Source organism: Solanum lycopersicum, chromosome 11 (assembly GCF_036512215.1).
Source record: "Solanum lycopersicum chromosome 11, SLM_r2.1".
Classification (NCBI taxonomy): Eukaryota; Viridiplantae; Streptophyta; class Magnoliopsida; order Solanales; family Solanaceae; genus Solanum; species Solanum lycopersicum.
Window position 1 is genome coordinate 22,270,529 of NC_090810.1, and position 20,107 is coordinate 22,290,635.

A 20,107-nucleotide genomic window follows, 5' to 3' on the forward strand; every position below is an offset into this window, starting at 1 on the left:
GAGATCTCATGCCACGCCCGACGTCGTCCTACCGTGTGTGCTGTCCAAGGGCAGTGATGGCATGCCACGCCCGACGTCATCCGACCATGTGTGCTGTCCAAGGGCGGTGATGGCATGCCACGCCCGACGTCGTCCTTTCATTTGTGTTGTCCCAAGGATTTGATGGCATTCCACACTCTACGTCGTTCTACCGTGTTTCCCGTCCAAGGGCAATGATGGTATGCCACGCCAGGCGCAGTCCAATGGTGTCAGCTAGTCCAAAGGCGATGATTGCATGCCACGCCCGACGTTATTCAACCTTGGTTGCCGTTCAAGGGCTATGATGGCATGCGACGACAGACTTTGTTCGACCGTGTTTGCCGTCCAAGGGCGACAATGGCATGCCACGCCCGACGCCGTTCGACCATTTGTGCTGCCTAAAGGTGGTGATGGCATGCCATGCCCAGCGTCGTTCGATCGTGTGTGCTGTCCAAAGGCGGTGATGGCATGTCACGCCTAACGTCGTTCAACCGTGTGTGCTGTCCAAGGGCTATTATGGCATGCCACGCCCGACGTCGTTCGACTGTGTGTGCTGCCCAAAGGTGATGTTGGCAGTCCACGCCCGACGTGGTTAGACCGTTTGTGCTTCGCAAAGGCGATGATGGCATGCCACGCCCGACGTAGTTCGACCATGTGTGCTGCCCAAAGGTGATGATGGCATGCCACGCCCGACGTCATTCGACCATGTGTGCTGTCCAAAGGCGGTGATGGCATGTCACGCCCGATGTCGTTTGACCGTGTGTGCTGCCCAAAGGTGGTGATGTCATGCCACGCCAGACGTCATTCGATCGTCTGTGCTGCCCAAAGGCGATGATGGCATGCCACACCCAACGACGTTCGACCGTGTGTGACGTCCAAGGGTGGTGATGTCATTCCACTCCCGACGTTGTTCGACCGTGCATGCCGTCAAAGGGTGGTGATGTCATGCCAGGCTCGACGTTGTTCGGCCGTGTGTGCTGTCCTAGGGCAGTGATGTCATGCCATGCCTGACGTCGTCCGATCGTGCGTACAGTCCTAGGGCGGTGATGTCATGCAACGCCCGACGTCGTTGGACCGTTTGTGCTGCCTAAAGGCAATAATGGCATGCCACGCTAGACGTCGTTCGATCGTGTTTGCTGCCCAAAGGCGCTAATGGAATGCCATGCTCGACGTCGCTCGACCGTGTCGGCTGTCCAGAGGCGGTGTTGGCATGTCACGCCCGACGTCGTTCGACCGTGTGTGCTGTCCAAAGGTGGTGATGTCATGCCACGCCCAACGTCGTTCGACCGTGTGTGCTGCCCAAAGGCGATGATAGCATGTCACGCCTGACGTCGTTCGACCGTGTTAGCCGTCCAAGGGATATGATGGCATGCCACGCCTAACGTCATTCGATCGTGTGTGCTGCCCAAAGGTGGTGATGGCATGTCACGCCTGATGTCATTCGACCGTGTTTGCCCTCCAAGGGATATGATATTATGCCACGCCCGATGTCGTCTGACCGTGCGTGCAGCTCAAGGGCGATGATGTCATGCCATGCCACGCGTCGTTCTACTGTGTGTGCTGTCCAAAGGTGGTGATGTCATGCCACGCCCGCCGTAGTCTAATCATGCGTGCAGTTTAAGAGCGGTGATCTCATACCACGCCCGACGTCGTCCTACCGTGTGTGCTGTCCAAGGGCGGTTATGGCATGCCACGCTCGACGTCATCCGACCATGTGTGCTGTCCAAGGGCGGTGATGGCATGCCACGCCCGATGTGGTCCTTCCTTGTGTGTTGTCCTTAGGCGTTGATGGCATGCCACGATCTACATCGTTCGATCGTGTTTCCCGTCCAAGGGCGATGATAGCATGCCACGCCCGACGCCGTCCGAATGTGTCAGCTAGTCAAAAGGCGATGATCGCATGTCATGCCCGACGATGTTTGACCGTGTGTGATTCCCAAAGGCGGTGATGTCATACCACACCCGACGTATTTCGACCGTGTGTGCTTCCCAAAGGCAAGATGGCATGCCACGCCCGACGTCGTTCGACCGTGTGTGCTGTCCAAAGACGATGATGGCATGTCACGCCTGACGTTGTTCAACCGTGTTTCCCGTCCAAGGGCTATTATGGCATGCCCCGCCCGACGTCGTTCGATCGTCTGTGCTGCCCAAAGGCAATGATGGCATGCCACGCCTGACATCGTTCGATCGTGTGTGCTGTACAAAGGCGGTGATGTCATGCCACGCCAGACGTAGTCCGAACGTGTGTGCTGCCCAAGGGTGGTGATATCATGCCATGCCCGATGTCGTCATATCGTGTTCTGTCCTATCGCGGTGATGTCATGCCATGACAGACCACGGTGCAGTCCTACAGCGATGATCTCATTCCATGCCCCGCATCGTCCTACCATGGGTGCAGTCCAAGGGCGGCGATGGCATGCCACGCCAGACGTCATCCGACCTTGTGTGCTATCCAAGGGCGGTGATGGCATGCCACACCCGATGTCGTCCGACTGTTTGTGTTGCCCAAAGGCGATGATAGCATGCCACACCCGACGTCGTTTGACCGTGTGTGCTGTCCCAAGGCGGTGATGGCATGCCACGCTCTACGTCATTCGACCGTGTTTCCCGTCCATGGGCGATGATGGCATGCCACACCTTACGCCGGCCAAATGTGTCAGCTAGTCCAAAGGCGATAATGTATGCCACGCTCGACGTCGTTCAACTTTGATTGCAGGTCCGACTGTTTGTGCTGCCCAAAGGTGATGATCGCATGCCACGCCCGACGTCGTTCGACCGTGTGTGCTTTCAAAAGGCGGTGATGGCATGTCGCGCTCGACGTTGTTCGACTGTGTGTGCTTTCCAAAGGAGGTGATGTCATGCCACGCTCAACGTCTTTCGACCGTGTGTGCTTCCAAAAGGCGATGCTGGCATGCCACGCCCGACGTTGTTCGACCGTGTGTGCTGCCCAAAGGTGATGTTGGCATGCCACGTCGGCGTCGTTCGACCATTTGTGCTTCCCAAAGAAGATGATGGCATGCCACGCCCGACGTCATCCGACCATGTGTGCTGTCTAAGGGAGGTGATTTCATGCCACGCCCGACGTAGTCTGACCGTATGTACTACCCAATTGAGATGATAGCATGCCACGCCCGACGTCGTCCTTCTTTGTGTGCTGTCCTTAGGCGTTGATGGCATGCCACACTCTACGTTGTTCGACCGTGTTTCCCGTCCAAGGGCGATGATGGCATGCCATGCCCGATGCCGTCCGACTGTGTCAACTAGTCCAAAGGCGATGATGGCATTCCACGCCTGACGTCATTCAACCTTGTTTGCCGTTCAAGGGCTATGATGGCATGCCACGCCTGACTTCGTTCGACCGTGTGTGCTGTCTAAAGGCGATGATGGCATGTCACGCCCGACGATGTTTGACTGTGTGTGATGCCCAAAGGCGGTGAAGTCATACCACGCCCGACGTCTTTCGACTGTGTGTGCTTCCCAAAGGCAAGATGGCATGTCACGCCAGACGTTGTTCGACCGTGTTTGCCGTCCATGGGCTATTCTGGCATGCCCCGCCCGACTTCGTTTGATCGTGTGTGCTGCCCTAAGGCGATAATGGCATACCACGCTCGATGTCGTTCGACCGAGTGTGTTGTACAAATGCAGTGATGTCATGCCATGCCTGACGTAGTCCGACCGTGTGTGCTGCCCAAGGGCGGTGATGTCATGCCATGCCCGACGTCGTCCGACCGTGTGTGCTGTCTAAAGGCGATGATGGCATGTCACGCCCGACGATGTTTGACCGTGTGTGATGCCCAAAGGCGGTGATGTCATACCACGCCCAACGTCTTTCGACCGTGTGTGGTTCCCAAAGGCAAGATGGCATGCCACGCCCGACATCGTTCGACCGTGTGTGCTGTCCAAAGGCGGTGATGGCATGTCATGCCAGATGTCGTTCGACCCTGTTTGGCGTCCATGGGCTATTATGGCATGCCCCGCCCGATGTTGTTCGATCGTGTGTGCTGCCCAAAGGCGATAATGGCATGCCACGCCCGACGTCGTTCGACCGGGTGTGCGGTACAAAGGCAGTGATGTCATGCCATGCCTGACGTAGTCTGACCGTGTGTGCTGCCCAAGGGCGGTGATGTCATGCCATGCCCGATGTCGTCCGATTGTGTGCTCTCCTATGGCGGTGATGTCATGCCATGCCCGACCATGCGTGCATTCCAAGAGCGGTGAAGGCATGCCACGCCCGATGTCGTCCGATCGTGTGTGTCGTCCAAAGGCGGTGATGTCATGCCATGCTCGACGTAGTCCGACCGTGTGTTCTGCCCAAGGACGGTGATGTCATGCCATGCCCGATGTCGTCTGACCATGCGTGCTGTCCAATAGCGGTGATACCGACGTTGCCGACTGTGTGTGCTATCCAAAGGCGGTGATTTCATGCCATGCTTGATGTCGTCTGACCGTGCGTGCAGTTCAAGGGCAATGATGTCATGCCATGCCACGCGTCGTTCTACCGTGTGTGGTGTCCAAAGGTGGTGATGTCATGCCACGCCCGATGTCGTCCGATCGTGCGTGTAGTCCAAGGGTGGGGATGTCATGCCATGCTGGACGTCATTTGACCGTGTGTGCTGTCCAAGGGCTATGATGGCATGCCACGCCCGACGACGGTTGATCGTTTGTGCTGCCCAACGGCGATGTTGGCATGCCACGCCTGACGCCGTCTGACGGTCTGTGCTGCCCAAATGAGATGATGGCATGCCACGCCCGTCGTCGTCCGACTTTGTGTGCTTTCCAAAGGTGGTTATGGCATGCAACCCTCGACGTCATTCGACTGTGTCGTCCTTGGGAGATGATGGCATGCCATGCCCGACGCCGTCTGACTGTGTCAGCTGGTTTAAAAGCGATGATGGCATGCCACGCCTGATGTCGTTCAACCGTGTATGTTGTCCAAGGTCCAAGATGGCATGCCACGCCCAACGTCATTCGACTGTGTATGCTGCCCAAAGGCGATGATGGCATGCCATGCCCGACGTCGTTTCGACCGTGTGTGCTGTCCAAGGGCAGTGATGTCATGCCACGCTTGACGTCGTCCGATTGTGCGTGTATTCCTATGGCTGTGATGTCATGCCACGCCCGACGTCGTTCGACCGTGTGTGCTGTCCAAGGGAGGTGATGATGGTATGCCACACCCGACGTCGTTCAACCTTGTTTGCCGTTCAAGAGCTATGATGGCATGCCACGCTAGACATCTTTCGACCGTGTCTGCTGTCAAAGGGCCATGGTTGCATGCCACGCCTGACGTCGTTCGACCGTGTGTGCTTCCCAAAGGCGATGATGGCATGCCACGCCCGACGTCATTCGACTGTGTGTGCTATCCAAAGGTGGCGTTGGCATACCACGCCCGACGTCATTCGATCGTGTTTGTCGTCCAAGGGCGATGATGGCATACCACGCCTGACGCTGTCCAACTGTGTCAGCTAGTCCAAAGGCGATGATAGCATGCCACGCCCGACGTCATTCGATCGTGTTTGCCGTCCAAGGGCGGTGATGTCATGCCATGCGCGATGTTGTCCGACCATGCGTGCAGTCCAAGGGCGGTGATGTCATGCCACGCCCGACGTCATTCAACCGTGTGTGCTGTACAAAGGCGGTGATATCATGCTACGCCCAACATCGTTCAACCGTGTGTGCTATCCAAGGGCCGTGATGGCATGCCACGCCCGACGTCGTCCGACCGTCTGTGCTGCCCGAAGGAGATGATAGCATGCCACGCTCGACATCGTCCTTTCTTATGTGCTGTCCTTAGGCATTGATGGCATGCCACACTCTACGTCATTTGACCGTGTTTCCCGTCCAAGGGCGATCATGGCAGGCCACGCCCGACTCCGTCCGACTGTGTCAGCTAGTCCAAAGGCGATGATGGCATGCCACGCCTGACGTCAGTCAACCTTGTTTGCCATTCAAGGGCTATAATAGCATGCCACGCCCGAATTCGTTCGACCGTGTGTGCTGTCTAAAGGCGGTGATGTGATGTCACACCCGACATTGTTTGACCGTGTGTGCTGCCCAAAGGCAGTGATATCGTACCACGCCCGACGTCTTTCGACCGTGTCTTCTTCCCAAGGGTAAGATGGCATGCCACGCCCGACGTCTATCGATCGTGTGTGCTGTCCAAAGGCGGTGATGGCATGTCACGCCTAACGTCGTTCAACAGTGTTTGCCGTCCATGGGCTATTATGGCTTGCCTCGCCCGACATCGTTTGATCGTGTGTGCTTCCCTAAGGCGATAATGGCATGCCACGCCCGACGTGGTTCGACTGTGTGTGCTGTACAAAGGCGGTGATGTCATGCCACGCCTGACGTAGTTCGACCGTGTGTGCTGCCCAAGGGCGGTGATGTCATGCCATGCCTGACGTTGCCAATTATCTGTGCTGTCGAAGGGTGGTGATGTCATGCCACGCCCGACGTCGTTCGACCAAACGTGTCGTCCAAGGCTGGTGATGGCATTCCACGCCCGACGTCGATCGACCGTGTGTTCTATTTAAGGGCGGTAATGTCATGCCACGCCCAACGTCGTCCGACAGTGCGTGCAGTCCTAGGGCGGTGATGTCATGCCACGCCCGACGTTGTTCGACTGTGTGTGGTGTCCAGGGCCATGATGGAATGCCACGCCTGACGTCATTCGACCGTGTGTGCTGCCCAAAGGCGATGATGGCATTCCACGCCCGACGTCGTTCGACAATGTTTGCCATCCATGGGCTATGATGGTATGCCACGCCCGACGTCTTTCGATCGTGTGTGCTGCCCAAAGACGATGATTGTATGCCACGCACGACGTAGTTCAACCGTGTGTGCTGTCCAAAGGCGATGATGTCATGCCACACCCGACGTATTCCGACCGTGTGTTCTGCCCAAGGGCGATGATGTCATGCCTTGCCCAACGCCGTCCGACCATGCGTGCTGTCCAAGAACGGCGATGTCATGCCACGCCCGACGTCGTCCTACCGTGTATGTTGTCCAAGGGCGGTGATGGCATGCCACGCCCGATGTCATCCGACCATGTGTGCTGTCCAAGGGCGGTGATGGCATGCCACGCCAGACGTCGTCCGACCGTCTGTGCTGCCCAAAAGAGATGATAGCATGCCACGCCCGACGTCGTCCTTCCTTGTGTGCTGTCTAAAGGCGGTGATGGCATGTCACGCCCGACGTCGTTTGACCATGTGCGCTGCTCAAAGGCGGTGATGTCATACCATGCCCGACGTCTTTCGATCGTGTGTGCTCTCCAAAGGCAAGATAGCATGCCACGCCGACGTCATTCAACCGTGTGTGTTGTCGAAAGGCGGTGATGGCATGTCACGCCGAACGTCGTTCGACCGTGTTTGCCATCCATGGGCTATTATGGCATGCTCCACCAGACATCATTCGATCGTGTGTGCTGCCCAAAGGCGATGATGGCATGCCACGCCCGACGTCGTTCAACCGTGTGTGTTGTACAAAGGCAGTGATGTCATGCCATGCCTGACATAGTCCAACCGTGTGTGTTGCCCAAGGGCGGTGATGTTATGCCATGCCTGACGTCGTCCGACCGTGTGTTGTCTTATGGCGGTGATGTCATGCCACGCCCTATGTTGCCGATTGTCTGTGTTGTCCAAGGGTGGTGATGTCATGCCACGCCCAACGTCTTTTGATCGTTCGTGCCGTCCAAGGGCGGTGATGTCATGCCACGCCCGACGTCGTTCGACCGTGTGTGCTTCCCAAAGGCAAGATGGCATGCCACGCCCGATGTCGTTTGATCGTTTGTGCTGCCCAAAGGTGATGTTGGTATGCCACGCCCGACGTCGTTCGAACGTGTGTGCTTTCTAATGGCGGTGATGGCATGTCACGCTCGACATCGTACGACCGTGTGTGCTTTCTAATGGCGGTGATGGCATGTCGCACTCGACGTCGTTCGACCGTGTGTGCTATTTAAAGGAGGTGATGTCATGCCACGCCCGACATCTTTCGACCGTGTGCTGCCCAAAGGCAATGCTAGCATGCTACGCCCGATGTCGTTTGACCGTGTGTGCTGCCCAAAGGTGATGTTGGCATGCCACTCCCGACGTCGTTCAACTTTTTGTTCTTCCCAATGGCGATAATGGCATGCCATGCCCGACGTAGTTCGACCGTATGTGCTGCCCAAAAGCGATAATGGAATGCCACGCTCGACGTCGTTTGACCGTGTGTGCTGTCCAAAGGCGATGATGGCATGCCAAGCCCGACGTCGTTTGACCATGTGTGCTGCCCAAGGGAGGTGATGTCATGCCATGCCCGACGTCGTCCGATCATGTGCTGTCCTATGGCGGTGATGGCATGTCACGCTCGACGTTGTTCGACCATGTGTGTTGTTCAAACGCGGTGATATCATGCCACGCCCGACGTCTTTCGATTGTGTGTGCTGCCTTAAGGCGATTATGGCATGCCACGCCCGACGTCGTTCGACCGTGTGTGCTGCCCAAAGGTGATGATTGCATCCACGCCCGACGTCGTTCGACCGTTTTGTGCTGCCCAAAGGCGATGATGGCATGCCACTCCCGACGTAGTTCCACCTTGTGTGTTGCCCAAAGGTGATGATGTCATGCCACGCCCGACGTCGTTCTTCCGTGTGTGCTGTCCCAAGGCGTTGATGGCATGCCACGCTCTACGTCGTTCGACCATGTTTCCCATCCAAAAGCAATGATGGCATGCCACAACCGACGCCGTCTGAGTGTGTCAGCTAGTCCAAAGGCGATGATGGCATGCCACACCTGACGTCGTTCAACCTTGTTTGTCGTTCAAGGGCTATGATGGCATGCCATGCCCGACTTCGTTCGACCGTGTGTGGTGTCCAAGGTTCATGACGGCATGCCACGCCCGACGTTGTTCGACCGTGTGTGCTGCCCAAAGGCGATGACGGAATTCCACGCCCGACGTCATTCGACCGTGTGTGCTGTCCAAAGGCGGTGATGTCATGCCATGCCCGACGTAGTCCTACGGTGTGTGCTGTCCAAGGGCGGTGATGGCATGCCACGCCTAATGTCCTTTGACCATGTGTGCTGTCCAAGGGCGGTGATGGCATGCCACGCCCGACATCGTCTGACCGTCTGTGCTGCCGAAAGGCGATGATAGCATGACACGCCCAAAGGAGATGATGGCATTCCACGCCCGACGTCGTTCGACTGGTTTGCCGTCCAAGGGCGACGATGGAATGCCACGCCCGACGCCGTCCGACAGTTTGTGCTGCCCAAAGGTGATGATGGCATGCCACGCCCAGCGTCGTTTGACCGTGTGTGCTGTTCAAAGGACGTGATGGCATGTCACGCCCGACGTCGTTCGACCGTGTGTGATGTCCAAAGGCGGTGATGTCATGCCACACCCGATTTCTTTCGACCGTGTGTGCTGCCCAAATGTAATGATGGCATGCCACGCCCGACGTCGTTCGAGCATTTGTGCTGCCCAAAGGCGATTACAGCTTGCCACGCCCGATCTAGTTCGACCGTGTGTGCTGCCCAAAGGAGATGATGGCATTACACGCCCGACGTCGTTCGATCGTGTGTGCTGTCCAAAGGCGGTGATGGCATGTCACGCCTGACGTCGTTTGACCGTGTGTGCTGTCCAAAGGTGGAGATTTCATGCCATGCCCGATGTCTTTCGACCGTGTGTGCGGCCCAAAAGCGATGATGGCATGCCCTACCTGACATCATTCGACCGTGTGTGCTGTCCAAAGGCGGTGATGGCATGTCACACTTGACGTCGTTCGACCGTGTTTGCCGTCCATACGCGATGATGGCATGCCACGCCTGACATCGTTCGACCGTGTATGCTGCCCAAAGGCGATGATTGCATGCCACGACCGACGTCGTTCGATCGTGTGTGCTGTCCAAAGGTGGTGATGTCATGCCACGCCCGACGTAGTCCTTCCGTGTGTGCTGTCCAAGGGCGGTGATGGCATGCCACTTCCAACGTCATTTGACCATGTGTGCTGTCCAAGGGCGGTTATGGCATGCAATGCCCGACCTCGTCTGACCGTCTGTGCTGCCAGAAGGCAATGATAGCATGACACGCCCAACGTCGTCCTTCCATGTGTGCTGTCCCTAGGCATTGATGGCATGCCGCGCTCTACGTTGTCGACCATGTTTCCCGTCCAAGGGCGATGATGGCATGCCACGCCCGACGCCGTCTGACTGTGTCAGCTAGTCCAAAGGCGATGATGGCATGTCACGCCTGACGTCGTTCCACCGTGTGTGTTGTCTAAAGTCGGTGATATCATGTCACGCCTGACGTCGTTCTACCGTGTGTGTTGTCCAAAGGCGGTGATGTCATGCCACGCTCGACGTCGTTCGACCGTGTGTGCTGCCCAAAGGTGATGATGGCATGCCACGATCGATGTCGTTCGAGCGTTTGTGCTACCCAAAGGCGATTATGGCTTGCCACGCCCGACATAGTTTGACAGTGTGTGCTGTCCAAAGGAGGTGATCACATGCCACGCCCGACGTAGTTTGACCGTGTGTGCTGCCCAAGGGCGGTGATGAAATGCCATGTCCGATGTCGTCCGACCATGCGTGCTGTCCAAGAGCGAAGATGTCATGCCACGCCCGACGTTGCCGACCGTGTGTGATGTCCAAAGGCGGTGATGGAATGTCACGCCCAACGTCGTTTGACCGTGTGTGCTGTCCAAAGGCGGTGATTTCATGCCACGCCCGACGTCTTTCGACCGTGTGTGCGGCCCAAAGGCGATGGTGGCATGCCCTACCTGATGTCATTCGACCGTGTGTGCTGTCCAAAGGCGGTGATGGCATGTCACAGTTGATGTCGTTCGATCGTGTTTGCCGTCCATAGGCTATGATGGCATGCCACGCCCGACGTCGTTCGACCGTGTGTGCTGCCCAAAGGCGATGATGGCATACCATGGTCGACGTCGTTCGACTGTGTGTGCTGTCCAAAGGCGGTGATGTCATGCCACGCCCGACGTAGTCCTACTGTGTGTGCAGTCCAAGGGCGGTTATGGCATGCGACGCCCAACGTCATTTGACCATATGTGCTCTCCAAGGGCGGTGATGGCATGCCACGCCCGACGTTGTCTGACCGTCTGTGCTGCCGAAAGGCGATAATAGCATGACACGCCCAACGTCGTCCTTCCATATGTGCTGTCCCTAGGCGTTGATGGCATGCCACGCTCTAGTTTGTCGACCGTGTTTCCCGTCCAAGGGCGATGATGGCATGCCACGCCCGACGCCGTCCGACTGTGTCAGCTAGTCCAAAGGCGATGATGGCATGCCACGCCTGACGTCGTTCCACCATGTGTGTTGTCTAAATTCGGTGATGTCATGTCACGCCTGACGTCGTTCTACCGTGTGTGCTGTCCATAGGCGGTGATGTCAGGCCACTACCGACGTCGTTCGACCGTGTGTGCTGCCCAAAGGCGATGATGGAATTCCACGCCCGACATCGTTCGACCGTGTTTGCCATCTATGGGCTATGATGGTATGCCACGCCCAACGTCATTCGACCATGTGTGCTGCCCAAAGGCGATGATGGCATGCCATGCACGACGTCGTTCAACCGTGTGTGTTGTCCAAAGGAGGTGATGTCATGCCACGCCCGACGTAGTCCGACCGTGTGTGCTGCCCAAGGGCGGTGATGACATGCCATGTCCGATTTCGTCCGACCATGCATGCAGTCCAAGAGCGGAGATGTCATGCCACGCCCGACGTTGCCGATCGTGTGTGCTGTCCAAAGGCGGTGATGTCATGCCACGCCCGATGTCGTGTGACCGTGCGTGCAGTTTAAGGGCGGTCATGTCATGCCATGCCACGCGTCGTTCGACCGTGTGTGCTGTCCAAAGTTGGTGATGTCATGCAATGCGCGACGTAGTCCGACCATGCGTGCAGTCCAAGAGCGGTGATCTCATGCCACGCCCGACGTCGTCCCACCGTGTGTGCTGTCCAAGGGCAGTGATGGCATGCCACGCCCGACGTCATCCTTTCGTTTGTGCCATCCCAAGGAGTTGATAGCATTCCACGCTCTATGTCGTTCTACCGTGTTTCCCGTCCAAGGGCGATGATGGCATGCCACGCCCGACACAGTCCGATGGTGTCAGCTAGTCCAAGGGTGATGATGGCATGCCACGCCCGACGTCATTCAACCTTGTTTGCCGTTCAAGGACTATGATGGCATGCGACGACCGACTTCGTTCGATCGTGTGTGGTGTCCAATGGCCATGATGGCATGCCACGCCCGATGATGTCGACCATGCATTCTGCCTAAAGGAGATGATGGCATTCTACGCCTGACGTCGTTCGACTGGTTTTCCGTCCAAGGGCGCCAAAGGAATGCCACGCCCGACGCTGTCAGACCGTATGTGCTGCCCAAAGGTGATGATGGCATGCCATGCCCAGCGTCGTTCGACCGTGTGTGCTGTCCAAAGGACGTGATGGCATGTTACGCCCAAAGTCATTCGACCGTGTGTGCTATCCAAAGCCAGTGATGTCATGCCACGCCCGATTTCTTTCGACTGTGTGTGCTGCCTTAAGGCGATGCTGGCATGCCACGCCCGACGTCGTTCGACTGTGTGTGATGCCCAAAGGTGATGATGGCATGCCACGATCGACGTCGTTTGAGCATTTGTGCTGCCCAAAGGCGATTATGGTTTGCCACGCCCGACGTAGTTTGACCGTGTGTGCTGTCCAAAGGAGGTGATCACATGCCACGCCCGACGTAGTCCGACCGTGTGTGCTGCCCAAGGGCGGTGATGACATGCCATGTCCGATGTCGTCCGACCATGCGTGCTGTTCAAGAGTGGAGATGTCATGCCACGACCGACGTTGCCGACCGTGTGTGATGTCCAAAGGCGGTGATGGCATGTCACGCCCGACGTCGTTTGACCGTGTGTGCTGTCCAAAGGCTGTGATTTCATGCCACAACCGACGTCTTTCGACCGTGTGTGCGGCCCAAAGGCGATGATGGCCTGCCCTACCTGACGTCATTCGACCATGTGTGCTGTCCAAAGGCGGTAATGGCATGTCACACTTGACGTCGTTCGATCGTGTTTGCCGTCGATAAGCTATGATGGCATGCCACGCCCGACGTTGTTCGACCGTGTGTGCTGCCCAAAGGCGATGATGGCATGCCATGGCCGACGTCGTTCGAGTGTGTGTGCTGTCCAAAGGCGGTGATGTCATGCCACGCCCGATGTAGTCCTACCGTGTGTGCTGTCCAAGGGCGGTGATGGCATGCCACGCCCAACGTCATCCCACCATGTGTCCTGTCCAAGGGCGGTGATGGCATGCCACGCCCGACGTCGTCTGACCGTCTGTGCTACCGAAAGGCGATGATAGCATGACACGCCCAACATCGTCCTTCCGTGTGTGTTGTCCCTAGGCGTTGATGGCATGCCACGCTCTACGTTGTCGACCGTGTTTGCCGTCCAAGGGCGATGATGGCATGCCACGCCCGACGCCGTCTGACTGTGTCAGCTAGTCCAAAGGGGATGATGGCATGCCACGCTCTACGATGGCCGATAGTTTGTGTTGTCTAAGGGCGATGATGGCATGCCACACCCGAAGCCGTCCGACCGTTTGTGCTGCCAAAAGGAGATGATGGCATGCCACGCCCGACGTCGTCCGACTGTGTGTGCTGTCCAAGGGCGCCGATGTCATTCCATGCTCGACATCGTTCGACCGTGTGTGCTGTTCAAGGGCGGTGATGTCATGCCACGCCCGATGTCGTCTGACCGTGTGTGCTGTCCAAGGGCGGTGATGTCATGCCACGCCCGACGTTGACGACCGTGTGTGTTGTCCAACGGTGGTGATGTCATGCCACGCCCGACGTTGCCGGTTGTATGCTGTCCAAGGGCGGTGATGTCATGCCACGCCCAATGTCGTCTGACCGTGCATGCAGTCCAAGGGTTGTGATGTCATTCCACTCTCGACATCCTTCGACCGTGTTTGCTGTTCAAGGGCGGTGATATCATGACAAGCCCGACGTCGTCCGATCGTGTGTTCTGTCCAAGGGCGGTGATGTCATGCCACGCCCGACGTTGACGACCGTGTGTGTTGTCCAAGGGTGGTGATGTCATGCCACGCCCGACATTGCCGGCTGTGTGCTATCCAAGGGTGGTGATTTCATGCCACGCCCAACGTCGTCCGATCGTGCGTGCAATCCAAGGTCGGTGATGTCATGCCATGCTGGACATCGTTTAACCGTGTGTACTGTCCAAGAGCGGAGATTTAATTCCTCGCCCGACGTTGCCGACCGTGTGTGCTGTCCAAGGGCTATGATGGTATTCCACGCCCGACGACGGCCGACCATTTGTGCTATCCAAGGGCGATGATGGCTTGCCACGCCCGACGCCGTCTGACGGTCTGTGCTGCCCAAATGAGATGATGGCATGCCACGCCCGACGTCGTCCGACTGTGTGTGCTGTCCAAAGGCGGTTATGGCATGCAACCCTCGACGTTGTTTGACTGTGTTTGCCGTCCTAGGGAGATGATGGCATGCCACGCCCGACGCCGTCTGACTGTGTCAGCTTGTTTAAAAGCGATGATGGCATGCCACGCCTCACGTCGTTCGACCCTGTTTGCTGTCCAAAGGCTATGATGGCATGCCACGCCCGACGTCGTTCGATCGTTTGTGCTGCCCAAAGGGGATGATGGCATGCCATGCCCGACGTCATTCCACCGTGTGTGTTGTTGAAAGGCGGTGATGTCATGCCACGCCCGACGAAGTCCGAGCGTGTGTGCCATCTAAAGGCAATGATATCATGCCACGCCCAATGTCATTCGACTGTGCGTGCAGTCCAAGGGCGGTGATGTCATGCCACACCCTACATCGTTCGACCGTGTGTTCTGTCCAAGGGCGGTGATATCAAGCCACGCCTGACGTCGTCTGACCGCGTGTGGTGTCCAAGGGCGGTGATGTCATGCCATGCCCGACGTTAACGACCGTGTGTGTTATCCAAGGGCGGTGATGTCCTGCCACGCCTGACGTCGTTTGACCATTTGTTCTGCCTTACGGTGATGATGGCATGCCACGCCCGACATCGTTCGACCGTGTGTGCTGTCTAAAGGCGGTGATGGCATGTTAAGCTCGATGTCGTTCCACTGTGTGCTGTCCAAAGGCGGTGATGTCATGCCACGCCCAACGTCGTTCGACTGTGTGTGCTGCCCAAAGGCGATGATGGCATGCCATGCCCGACGTCGGTCGACCGTGTGTGTTGTCCAAAGGCGGTGATGTCATGCCACGCCCGATGAAGTTCGACCGTGTGTGCTGTCCAAGGGCAGTGATGTCATGCCACGCCCGACGTCGTCTGACCGTAAGTGCAGTCCAAGGGCGGTGATGTCATGCCACGCCCGATATTGTTTCGACCGTGTGTTATTTCCTAGGGCGGTGATATCAAGCCACGCTTGACGTCGTCCGATCGTGTGTGCTGTCCAAGGGCGCTGATGTCATGCCACGCCTGACGTTAACGACCGTGTGTGTTGTCTAAGGGCGGTGATGTCATGCGACGCTTGATGTTGTCGGCTGTGTGCTTTCCAAGGGCAGTGATATCAAGCCATGCCCGAATTCGTTTGATTGTGCGTGCAGTCCAAGGGCGGTGATGTCATGCCACGGTAGACGTCGTTCGATCGTGTGTGCTATCCAAGGGCGATGATGTTATGTCACGCCCGATGACGGTCGATAGTGTGTGTTGTTCACGCCCGACGATGGCCGATAGTTTGTGTTGTCTAAGGGCGATGATGGCATGCCACACCCGAAGCCGTCCGACCGTCTGTGCTGCCAAAAGGAGATGATGGCATGCCACGCCCGACGTCGTCCGACTGTGTGTGCTGTCCAAGGGCGCCGATGTCATTCCATGCTCGACATCGTTCGACCTTGTGTGCTGTTCAAGGGCGGTGATGTCATGCCACGCCCGACGTCGTCCGACCGTGTGTGCTGTCCAAGGGCGGTGATGTCATGCCACGCCCGACGTTGACGATCGTGTGTGTTGTCCAATGGTGGTGATGTCATGCACGCCCGACGTTGCCAGTTGTGTGTTGTCCAAGGGCGGTGATGTCATGCCACGCCCAATGTCGTCTGACCGTGCATGCAGTCCAAGGGCAGTGATGTCATTCCACTCTCGACATCGTTCGACCGTGTATGCTAATCAAGGGCGGTGATATCATGACACGCCCGACGTCGTCCGACCGTGTGTGCTGTCCAAGGGCGTGATGTCATGCCACACCCGACGTTGACGACCGTGTGTGTTGTCCAAGGGTGGTGATGTCATGCCACGCCCGACGTTGCCGGCTGTGTGCTATTCAAGGGCGGTGATGTCATGCCACGCCCAACGTCATCCGATCGTGCGTGTAGTCCAAGATCGGTGATGTCATGCCATGTTGGACGTCGTTTGACCGTGTGTACTTTCCAAGGGCGGTGATTTAATGCCTTGCCCGACATTGCCGACCATGTGTGTTGTCCAAGGGCTATGATGGCATTCCACGCCCGACGACGGCCGACCATTTGTGCTGTCCAAGGGCGATGATGGCTTGCCACGCCCGACGCCGTTTGACGGTCAGTGCTGCCCAAATGAGATGATTGCATGGCACGCCCGACGTCGTCCGACTGTGTGTGCTGTCCAAAGGCGGTTATGGCATGCAACCCTCGACGTTGTTCGACTGTGTTTGCCGTCCTAGGGAGATGATGGAATGCCACGCCCGATGCCGTCTGACTGTGTCAGCTGGTTTAAAAGCGATGATGGCATGCCACGCCTCACGTCGTTCGACCCTGTTTGCCGTCCAAAGGCTATGATGGCATGCCACGGCCGACGTCGTTCAACCGTGTGTGTTGACCAAGGTCCATGATAGCATGCCACGCCCGACGTCGTTCGATCGTTTGTGCTGCCCAAAGGCGATGATGGCATGCCATGCCCGACGTCATTCCAATGTGTGTGTTGTCGAAAGGCGGTGATGTCATGCCACGCCCGACGAAGTCCAACCGTGTGTGCCATCTAAAGGCAGTGATATCATGCCACGCCCAATGTCATCCGACCGTGCGTGCAGTCCAAGGGCGGTGATGTCATGCCACACCCGACATCGTTCGACCGTGTGTTCTGTCCAAGGGCGGTGATGTCAAGCCACGCCTGACGTTGTCTGACCACGTGTGGTGTCCAAGGGCGGTGATGTCATGCCATGCCCGACGTTAACGACCGTGTGTGTTGTCCAAGGGCGGTGATGTCATGCCACGCCCGACGTTGCTGGCTGTGTTCTTTCCAAGGGCGGTGATGTTATTCCACGCACGACGTTGCCGACCGTGTGTGTTGTCCAAAGGCTATGATGGCATACCATGCCCGAAAACGAACGATAGTTTGTGCTGTCCAAGGGCGATGATGGCATGCCACGCCTGAAGCCGTCCGACCGTCTGTGCTGCCCAAAGCAGATGATGGATGCCACACCCGATGTCGTCCGACTGTGTGTGCTGTCCAAAGGAGGTGATAGCATGCCACCACCGACGTCGTTCGACCGTGTTTGCCGTCCATGGGAAATGATTGCAAGCCACGACCGACGGCGTCCGACTGTGTCAGCTAGTTTAAAAGCGATGATGGCATGCTACGCCCAACGTCGTTCGACCCTATTCGTCCAAGGGCTATGATGGCATGCCATGCCCGACGTCGTTCAACCGTGTGTGTTGTCGAAGGTCCATGATGGAATGCCACACCCGACGTCGTTCGACCATGTGTGCTGTCCAAGGGCTCTGATGGCATGCCTTGCCCGACGTCGTTCGACAGTATGTGCTGCCCAAAGGCGATGATGGCATGCCACGCCCGACGTCATTCGACCGTGTGTGCTGTCCAAAGGCGGTGATGTCATGCCATGCCCAACGTCGTTCGACCGTGTGTGCTGCCCAAAGGCGATGATGGCATGCCAAGCCCGAAGTCGTTTAACCGTGTTTGCCGTTAAAGGGAGATAATGGTATGCCAAGCCCGACGTCGTCCGACTGTGTGAGCTAGTCCAAAGGCGATGATGGGATGCCATGCCCGACGTCGTTCGACCGTTTGTTCTGCCCAAAGGCGATGATGGCATGCCAAGCCCGACGTCTTTCGATCATGTGTGCTGCCCAAAGTCGATGATGGCATGCCACACCCGATGTTACCGATTGTGTGTGCTGTCCAAGGGCAGTGATGTCATGCCACGCCCGACGTTGCCGACCGTGTGCTTTCCAAGGGCGGTAATGTCATGCCACGCCCGATGCTGCCGATCGTGTGTGCTGCCAAAGGGCGGTGATGGCATGCCACGCCCGACATTGCCGACTGTGTGTTCTTTCCAAGGGCGGTGATGCCATACCACGCCCGACGTTATCGACCGTGTGTGCTGTCCAAGGGCGGTGATGTCATGCCATGCCCAACGTTGTCGACCGTGCGTGCAGTCCAAGGGCGGTGATGTCATGCCACGCCTGACGTTGTTTGACCGTTTGTGCTGCCTTAAGGCGATGATTGTATGCCACGCCAGACGTTGTTCGACCGTGTGTGCTGCCTCAACGCGATGATGGCATTCCACGCCCGACGTCGTTCAACCGTGTGTGCTGCCCAACGCGATGATGGCATGCCACGCCTGACGTAGTCTAACCGTGTGTGCTGCCCAAGGGCGGTGATGTAATGCCACGCCAAAAGTCTTTTGACCGTGTATGCTGTCCAAGGGCGGTGATGTCATGCCATGCCCGACGTCGTCCGACCGTGCGTGGAGACCAAGGGCGGTGATGTCATGCCACGCCCGACATCGTTGGACCGTGTGTGCTTTCCAAGGGCGGTGATGGCATGCCAGGCCCGACGTCGTTCGACCGTGTGTGCTGTCAAAAGGCGGTGATGGCATGTCACTCCCGACGTCATTTGACAGTGTGTTGTCACGGACTTTTCAATTCGGACAATACTCCGTGCGGCACTTGACGGTTTGCTCACGATTTTTTCACGATTTCACAAACTCAAGTAAGCCTTTCACTACTTTGGATCGCTAAGAGAAATAGAAGGAAAGACAAAAGACTGTTTTGGAAGAAAAGACTTGTATTCAAATGTTGGTGGATGTATTACAAATACAATGAATACCTATTTATACTACTCTAAACACTAAGAGTAAATAAATACTATGCTATATACAATCTTCTATGTCCATGCCCAAAAGAAATGCTTCTAAGTCTTACAAAAAGGGACTCCTAGCTGCTTCCTAGTCTGCCCCACGTTCCAGAGGCCCTGCACAAGCCCCTCCAAGGCTTGAACCTGCCGCCTCCCCACATGCTGTAACTGCTGAAACGGCCGTAACTGATGAAATAGTTGTAACTGCTGAAACTGCCTGTAACGGCTGAAACGCCTGACCCTCTGTCTGCTGCCTGCTTGGACGCCTGCCCCTTTGCCTGCTGGCCGTTTTGGGCTGTCTATCCCCCTTGCACAGGCTGCTGGCTGCCTAGACGGGTCGCGATCTACCTGGGTATCTGGCGGGTCGTGAAAAACTCCCCCACCTGATGATGCGACGACCGCATCGCATTGCATCCGTATCGGCGTTGAGTTCTGCCGGGCGACCATCAACTCGCGTACTCGATCATTCCCTTCGAGCAGCCTCTTCGTCGATGTCCCGACCTTTCTCGAACCGATCTTCCAAACTTCCTCCTTCAACGGAGGCAAGTGCTCCGGCGGCTTCTTCATCAAGTCAGCGTTCCTACTCGGAACCCTCTTCCTACGCGGTGGCAAGGTCTTTCCAGCACCATTGTCTTCTCTCGAACTTGCAATGGTCGCTGCTAGTGTTAACCTTCTTTTCACGTCGACCCTCTCGAGCTTCATGGCTGTCAGTCTACCCTGTCCCTCCGTTGCATGCGCCTTCACCATGGGAATTGCATATTCCCTTCCTTTCTCCATGATTGTAAATTTTTTGAGATGAGGATCGATTACTTTATGGCACTGCTGGAAGAACTTCTGCCCAAGAATAACATCAAACATATTGATGGGGGCGACGATAAACATGGTTTTCCCTTGCCAATCGCCTACCATGATGTTCACCCCGTGCGCAACTCCAACTATAGGACTCGGTGAAGCGTTAACAGTTCTGATTTGGGCGTTGCTTGCAGT